General features: G+C 56.7%; 2 pseudogenes; both read left to right on the top strand.

Annotated features, from left to right (window-relative positions):
* Positions 1-420: 420 nt before the first annotated feature.
* On the top strand, positions 421-7,651 carry LOC129530189 (double homeobox protein 4-like protein 4; annotated as a pseudogene).
* Positions 7,652-7,674: 23 nt separating this feature from the next.
* Positions 7,675-8,942, top strand: LOC129530292 (double homeobox protein 4-like protein 4; annotated as a pseudogene).

Below are 8,942 nucleotides of genomic sequence, written 5' to 3'. Positions count from 1 at the left end.
AGGTGCATGGGATCCCAGAGAGCGGCTTGCAGGTCCCGCGGGATTCCTGGAGAGGTCCGGAGAGCCAGCCCCCGAAACGCGCCCGCCTCACCCCTTCCCACTCGCCCCCTTCCTCTTCGTCTCTCCAGCCCCACGACCACCATCACCACGCCCTCCACCCCAACCCACCACCCCGTGGCCGCAGGCCTCGACGCCCTGGAACCCTTCCGGGGTGGGGCGGGCTGTCCCAGGGCTCACCGCCATTCATGAAGGGGTGGAGCCTGCCTGCCTGCGGGTCTGTAAAAGAGCCTTTGGCTGGCTGTCCGGGCAGGCCTCCTGGCTGCACCTGCCGCAGTGCACAGGCAACCTGAGTTGCACGGGAGCCCTCCGGCCTCTCTCTGCCCGTGTCCGTCCGTGAAATTCCGGCCGGGACTCCCCACGATGGCCCTCCTGAAACCTTCGGACGGCACCCTCTCCGCGGAAGCCCGGGGACGGAGACGGCGAAGGAGACTCATTTGGACCCCGAGCCAAAGCGAGGCCCTGCAAACTTGCTTTGAGCTGAACCCGTAACCGGGCATCGCCACCAGACAACGGTTGGGCCAGGGCATCAGCATTCCGGAGCCCAGGGTGCAGATTTTGTTTCAGAATGAGAGGTCACGCCAGCTGAGGCAGCACTGGCGGGAATCTCGGCCCTGGACCGGGAGACACGGCCCACAAGAAGGCAGGCCAAAGCGGACCGCCCTCACCGGATCCCAGACCGCCCTGCTCCTCCGAGTCTTTAAGAAGGATTGCTTTCCAGACATCGCCGCCAGGGAAGAGCTGGCCAGAGAGACGGGCCTCCCGGAGTCCAGGATTCAGATCTGGTTTCAGAATCGAAGGGCCAGGCACCAGGGACAGGCTGGCAGGTCACCCGCGCAGGCAGGCAGCTGGTGCAATGCGGTCCCCGGCGGGGTCACCCTGCTCCCTGGTGGGTCGCCCTCTCACACACCGGCGTGTGGGGAACGGGGCTTCCCACGCCCCACGTGCCCTGCGCGCCTGGGGCTCTCTCACAGGGGCCTTTCGTGAGCCAGGGAGGTAGGGCCGTCCCCGTGCTCCAGCCCAGCCAGGCCGCGCCGGCAGAGGGGATCTCCCAACCTACCCCGGCATGTGGGGATTTTGCCTACGCCACCCCAGCTCCTCCGGAAGGGGCGCTCTCCCAACCTCAGGCTCCTCGGTGGCCTCCGCACCCGGGCAAAAGCCGGGAGGACCGGGACCCGCAGCGCAATGGCCTGCCGGGCCCTTGCGCGGTAGGACAGCCTGGGCCCGCTCAAGCGGGGCCACAGGGCCAAGGTGTGCTTGCGCCACCCACGTCCCAGGGGAGTCCGTGGTGAGGCTGGGGCCGGGGACCCCAGGTCGCCGGGGCGGCGTGGGAACCCCAAGCCGAGGCAGCTCCACCTTGCCAGCCCGCGCCCCCAGAGGCCTCCGCATGGCAGAGGCAGATGCAAGGAATCCCGGCGCCCTCCCAGGCGCTCCAGGAGCCGGGACGCTCGTCTGCACTTCCCTCCGGCCTGCTGCTGGATGAGCTCCTGGCGAGCCTGGAGTTTCCGCAGCAGGCGCAAACTTTCCTAGAAATGGAGGCCCCGGGGGAGCTGGAGGCGTTGGAAGAGGCCGCCTTGCTGGAAACACCCCTCAGCGATGAAGAATACCGGGCTCTGCTGGAGGAGCTTCAGGACGCGGGGTTGGGAGGGGGTCGGGTCGGGGCAGGGCGGTGGCCTCTCTTTTGCGGGGAACACCTGGCTGGCTATGGAGGGGCGTGTCTTCCCCCTGCCCCCTCCACCGGGCTGACTGGCCTGGGATTTCTGCCGTCTAGGTCTAGGCCCGGTGAGAGACTCCACACAGCACAGAACTGCCATTCTTTCCTGGGCATCCCAGGGATCCCAGGGCCGGCCCAGGTACCAGCAGGTGGGCCGCCTACTGCATATGCATGGGTTTGCAGGCAGACCCTGGGCTGTGGGAGCAGCCCGGGCAGAGCTCTCATGTCTTTCCACCACACCACACCCGCCTGACACCCCCTCCCCACCTCCATCCCCCATCCCCGGAAAATGCATCCTCCCCTGGGCTGGGTGGAGACCCCCTCCCGTGATACACTGGGCCAGCTCAGCGTCCAGGCCTGAGACCCGTCCAGCAGCTTGCCTCATATGCGCCTCCGTGCCACCCTCGCTGGCCCGCCCGTGCCCCTGCAGCCTCCCAGCTGTCACCATGGGGCGCCCGACGGTGGAACGCAGAGTTCTAGCTCTCTTTGCCAGCCTCCTGGCTAGACCTGCGCTCATTGCACACCCTGGCTGAAGTGCAAGGGGAGCCCGCCGGCCTCTCTGTGCCCTTGTCCATCCATGAAATTCTGGCTGAGGCTTTCCCAACACCTTCCAATGCTCTTTAGTCAAAGCCTGGAGAATAGTTACATCTCCTGGATGATCAGTTCAGAAATGTCACAATGTCCCCTCCTTGCAGAGACTAGAGAAGATTTGCATCATTTGTGTGATCAGTGCAGAGATATATCACAATGTTCCCTGTACAAAAAGTCTGGAAATGATTTACATCACCTCGGTGATCAGTGCATAGGTATGTCAGAAATCCCCAGTAGGCTGAACCTAGAGAAGGGTTACATCACTTACGTGATCAGTGTAGAGATATGTGAAAATTCCCGTGTAGACAGAGCCTAGACAAGTGTTACATCACCTAGTGATCAGTGCAGGGATAAGTCGTAAAGCCTCCTGTAGGCAGAGTGTAGACAAGTGTTTCCTCCCTGGTGTGATCAGTGCAGAGATATGTCACAAAGCCCCTGTAAGCAGAACCTTGACAAGGGTTACATCACCTGTTTGATCAGTGGAAATGTATATCACAAAGCCCCCTGTAGGCAAAGCCCAGACAATTGTTACATCACCTGGGTGAGCAGTGGAGAGATCTGTCACAATGCCCCTGTAGGCAGAGCTTAGACAAGTGTTACATCACCTGGGTGATCTGTGCAGATAAATGTCAAAACGCTCCTGTAGGCTGAACCTAGACAGGAGTTACATCACCTGGGTGATCAGTGCAGAGATATGTGAGAATTCCCATGTAGGCAGAGTCTAGACAAGTGTTACATCACCTAGGTTATCAGTGCAGGTATAAGTCATAAAGCCTCCTGTAGGCAGAGCATAGACAAGAGATCCCACCCCAGGGTGACCAGTGCAGAGATGTGTCACAATGTCCATGTAGGCAGGTCTAAGACAAGAGTCCATCACTGGGTGATCAGTGCAGAGATATGTACCAATGTCCCCTGTAGACAGTGCCTAGACAAGAGTTGCTTCACCTCAGAGATCAGTCCATAGATATGTCACAATGCCTTCTGTAGGCAAAGCCTATACAAGGCTTATATCACCTAGGTGATCAGTGCAGTGATATGTCACAAAAATCCCTGTAGACAGAGCCTAGACAAGAGTTACATCACCTGGGTGATCAGTGCAGATATTTGACACAATGCCCACATAGACAGAGCCTAGACAAGACTTCCATCACCTAGGTGATCAGTGCAGAGATATGTCACAAATCCCCCTCTAGGCAGAGTATAGAGACGAGTCCCATCACCTGGGTGATCAGTGCAGAGATATTTCACAATGCCCCCTCTAGGCAGAGAGTGGACAAGAATTACATAACCTAGGTGATCTGGCCAGAGCTATGTCAAAATGCCCCTGTAGGCATAGCCTAGATAAATGTTACATCACCTGGGTGATCAGTGCAGAGATACGTCACAATACCCCCTGTAGGTGGAGCCTAGACAGGAGTTACATCACCTGGGTGATCAGTGCAGAGATATGTCACAAGGCCCCTGTAGGGAGAGCCTAAACAAGAGTTACATCTCCTGGGTGATCAGTGCAAAAATATGTCACAAAGCCCCTGTAGGCCAAGCCTAGACAAGAGTTACCTCTCCTGGGTGATCTGTGCAAATATATGTCACAAAGCCCCTGTAGACAAATGCCACAAAATTGTTACATCACCTGGGTGATCAGTGGAGATAGCTGTCACAATTCCTCTTTAGGCGCAGTTTAGACAAGCGTTACATCACATGAGTCATCAGTGCACAGATGTGTCACAATGCCCCCATAGGCAGATCCAAGACAAGAGTCCATCACATGGGTGATCAGTGCAGAAATTTCCCACAATGCCGCCAGTAGGCAGATATAGACAAGAGTTACATCACCTGCATGATCACTGCAGAGATATGTCACAATGCCCCTGTAGGCAGAGCCTAGACAAGAGTCCCATCACCTGGGTGATCAGTGCAGAGTTATGCCACAATGCCTCCTTTTGGCAGAGCCTAGAAAAGGGTTACATCACCTGGGTGATCAGTACAGAGATGTGTCACAAGCCCCCTGTAGCCAGAGCCTAGACAAGTGTTACATCAGCTGTGTGATCAGTGCAGTGACATGTCACAATGTCCGTGTAGCCACATCCTTGACAAAAGTGACATCACCTGGGTGATCTGCATGGAGATATGTCAAAATGTCTCCAGTAGGCAAAGTCTAGACAAGAGTTACATCACCTGGGTGATCAGTGCAAAGATATGTCATAAATCCCACTGTAGGCAAAGCCAAGACAAATTTTACATCACCTCAGCGATCAGTGCAGAGATATGTCCCAATGTCCCTCAAGGCAGAGCTTAGACAAGATTCACATCTCCTGGGTGATCAGTGCAGAGATAAGTCACAATGCCCCCGTAGGCAGAGCCTAGACAAGAGTTACATAACCCGGGTGATCTGTGAAGAGTGATGTCACAACGCCCTCTGTAGGCAGAGACTAGAAAAGAGTTACATCACCTGGGTGATCAGTGCAGAGATATGTCACAATGCGCCTTGTAGGAAGAGCATAGAGAAGTGTTGCATCACCTGGGTGATCAGTGCAGAGATATGTCACAATGTCCCCTGTAGGCAAAGCCTAGCCAAGAGTTACATCACCTTTGTCAACAGTTCAGGCATATGTGAAAACGTCCCTGTAGGCAGAGCCTAGACAAGAGTTACATCATCTAGTTTATAAGTGCAGAGATATTTCACAATACCCCCTGTAGGCAGATCCTAGACAAGAGTTGAATCACCTGGGTGATCAGTGCAGTGATATTTCACAATGCCCCCTTTGGGCAGAGGGTAGACAAGAGTTACATCACCTAGGTGATCATTGCAGAGATTTGCAATGATCCCTGTAGGCAGTGCTTATAAAAGTATTAAATCACGTAAGTGATCAGTGCAGAGATATGTCACAAAGCTCCTGTAGACAGAACTTAGGTGAGCTATGTCACCTGGGTGATCAGTTCAAAGGTATGTCACAAAGTCCCCTGTAGGCAAAGCATAGACAATAGTTACATCACTTCAGTGATCAGTGGCGAGATCTCTCACAATTCCCCTGTAGGCAGAGCTTATTCAACAGTTACATCACCTGGGTGATCAGTGCAGAGATATGTCACAGTGCCCCTATAGGCAGATCCAAGACAACAGTCCATCACCTGGGTGATCAGTGCAGAAATATGTCTCAATGCCCCCTTAGGCAGAGCCTAGACAAAAGCCCCATCACCTGGATGATCAGTGCAGAGTTATGTCACAAAGTCCCTTTAGGCAGATCCTAGACAAGAGTTATATCACTTGGATGATCAGTGCAGAGATATGTCACAATGCCACTGCAGGCATAGCCTAGACAAGAGTTACATGACCTAGGTGATCAGTGCAGAGATACATCGCAATGTCCCTGTAGGCAGAGCCTTGACAAGTGGTACATCACCTGGGTGGTCATTGCAGGGATATGTCACAAAGCACCCTGTAGGCAGATCCTAGAAAATAGTTACATCACCTGGGTGATCAGTGCAGTGATATGTCACAATGCCATGTAGCCAGAGCCTAGACTAAAGTTACAGCACCTGGGAGATTAGTGCACACATATGTCACAATGTCCGCAGTAGGCAGAGACCAGGCAAGAGTTGGATCACCTCGGGATCAGTGCAGAGATATGTCTCAATCCCCCTGTGGGCACAGCCTAGACAAGAGTTTCATCACCTCGGTTAACAGTGCAGACATATGTCAAAATGTCCCTGTAGGCAGAGCCTACACATGTGTTATGCCACTTAGATGATCAGTGCAGAGATATGTCTCAATATCCCCTGTAAGCAGAGCCTAGACAAGAGTTACATCACCTGGGTGATCAGTGCAGAGATATGTGACAAGGCCCCTTTAAGCAGATCTTAGACCAGAGTTACATCACCTGGGTGACCAGTGCAGAGATATGTCACAATGTCCCCATAGGCAAATCCAAGACATGAGTCTGCCACCTGGGTGATCAGTCCAGAAATATGTGACAATGCCCCCAGTAGGCAGATCCTAGACAAGAGTCCCATCACCTGGGTGATCAGTGCAGAGATATTTCACAATGCCCCTGCAGGCAGAGCGTAAACAAGAGTTACATCACCTAGATGATCAGTGCAGAGATATGTCACGAGGCCCCCTATAGGCAGAGCCTGGGCAAGAGTTACATCACCTCAGTGATCAATGCAGTGATATGTCACTATGCCCCGTAGGCAGAGCCTACTCAAGCGTTACATCACCTGGGTGATCAGTGCAGAGATATGTCACAAAGCCCCCATACACAGAGCATAGACAAGAGTCCCATCAACTGGGTGATCATGCAGAAATATGTCACAATGCCCCCATAGGCAGATCCAACACAAGAGTTACATCACCTGCGTGATCAGTGTAGAGATATGTCACAATGCCCCTATAGGCAGAGCCTAGACAAAAGTCCCATCACCTGGGTTATCGGTGCAGAGATATGTCACAAACCCCCTGTAGGCAGAGACTAGACAAGAGTTACATCACTTTGTTGATCAGTTCAGAGATGTGTCATGCTGACTGTTTGCTCCCAGAGCTCTGCGGGCACCCGGAAACATGCAGGGAAGGGTGGAAGACCGGCATGGTGCCTTCGCTCTCCTTGCCAGTTTCCAAACCGGCCACACTGCAGACTCCCCATGTTACCGCACACGTGAATCCATCGTCAGGCCATCACGCTGGGGTGGCATCTTCTCTCTGGGGTCTCGCTCTGGTCTCCTACATGGAAATGAAAGAGAGCCACAAGCCTGCGTGTGTGAGACTGTCTCGGCAATGGCGACACCCACAGGCACTGCCTTCTTCACAGAGAGAGGGCCTGGAGCACTGAAGACTCCCACGGAGGTTCAGTTCCATACTCCCCTCCACCCTCCCAGGCCGGTTTCTCCCTGCTGAAGACGCGTGGGAGCCCAGAGAGCGGCTTCCAGTTCCCGTGGGATTCCTGGAGAGGTCCGGAGAGCCAGCCCCCGAAACGCTCCCACCTCACACCTTCCCCCTCGCCCCCTTCCTCTTCGTGTCTCCGGCCCCAATACCGCCATCATCACGCCTTCACACCCCACCCCACCACCCCCTGGCCCCAGGACTCGATGCCGTGGGACAGTTCCGGGGTGGGGCGGGCTGTCCCAGGGCTCACCGCCATTCATGAAGGGGTGGAGCCTGCCTGCCTGCGGGCCTTTTTAAGAGCCGCTGGCTGGCTGTCCAGGCAGGCCTCCTGGCTGCACCTGCCGCAGTGCACAAGCCGGCTGAGGTGCAAGGGAGCACGCCGGCCTATCTCTGCCTGTGTCCATCAGTGAAATTCCGGCCGGGGCTCCCCGCGATGCCCCTCCCGACAACTTCGGATGGCACCCTCCCCTCGGAAGCCCGGGGATGGGGACGATGAAGGAGACTCGTTTGGACCCCGAGCCAAAGCAAGGCCCTGCGAGCCTGCTTTGAGCGGAACACGTACCTGGGCATCGCCACCAGAGAACGGCTGGCCCAGGCCATCGGCATTCCAGGAGCCCAGGCTCCAGATTCGGTTTCAGAATGAGAGGTCACGCCAGCTGAGGCAGCACCGGTGGGAATCTCGGCCCTGGCCTGGGAGACGCGGCCTGCAAGAAGGCAGGCCAAAGCGGACCGCCGTCACCTGATCCCAGACCACCCTGCTCCTCCGACCCTTTGAGAAGGATCGCTTTCCAGGCATCGCCGCCAGGGAAGAGCTGGCCAGAGAGATGGGCCTTCTGGAGTCCAGGATTCAGATCTGGTTTCAGAATCGAAGGGCCAGGCACCCAGGACAGGCTGGCAGGGTGCCCGCGCAGGGAGGCGGCTGGTGCAACGCGTCCCCCTGCGTGTGACACCCTGCTCCCTCGTGAGTCGCCTTCGCCCACACCGGCGCTTGGGGAACGGGGCTTCCCGCACCCCACGTGCCCTGCCGACCTGATGCTCTCCCACAGGGGGTTTCGTGAGCCAGGGAGCAAGGGCCATACCCGTGCTCCAGCTCAGCCAGGCCGCGCCGGCAGAGGGGATCTCCCAACCTGCCCCGGTACGCAGGGATTTTGTCTACGCCGCTCCAGCTCCTCCGGAAGGGGCGCTCTCCCACCCTCAGGCTCCTCGGTGGCCTCCGCACCTGGGCAAAAGCCGGGAGGATGGGGACCCACAGCACAACAGCCTGCCGGGCCCTTGCACAGTGGGACAGCCTGGGCAAGCTCAAGCGGGGCCACAGGGCCAAGGTGTGCTTGTGCCACCCGCGTCCCAAGGGAGTCCGGGGTGGGGCTGGGGCCGGGGTCCCCAGGTCGCCAGGGCGGCGTGGGAACCCCCAGCCGGGGCAGCTCCACCTCACCAGCCCGCACCTCCGGAGGCCGCCGCGCGGTAGGGGCAGATGTAAGGCATTCCGGCGCCCTCCAGACGCTCCAGGAGCCTCGGCGCTCCTCTGAACTCCCCTCCAGCCTACTGCTGGATGAGCTCCTGGTGAGTCCGGAGTTTCTGCAATAGGGGCAACCTTTCCTAGAAACGGAGGCCCTGGGGGAGCTGGAGGCCTTGGAAGAGGCCGCCTCGCTGGAAGCACCCCTCAGCGAGGAAGAATACGGGGCTCTGCTGGAGGAGCTTTAG

The sequence above is a fragment of the Gorilla gorilla genome, chromosome Y (assembly GCF_029281585.2).
Source record: "Gorilla gorilla gorilla isolate KB3781 chromosome Y, NHGRI_mGorGor1-v2.1_pri, whole genome shotgun sequence".
NCBI lineage: Eukaryota > Metazoa > Chordata > Mammalia > Primates > Hominidae > Gorilla > Gorilla gorilla.
The sequence above is the reverse complement of the archived record's forward strand: the minus strand, read 5'-3'. Positions and strand labels throughout refer to the sequence as shown.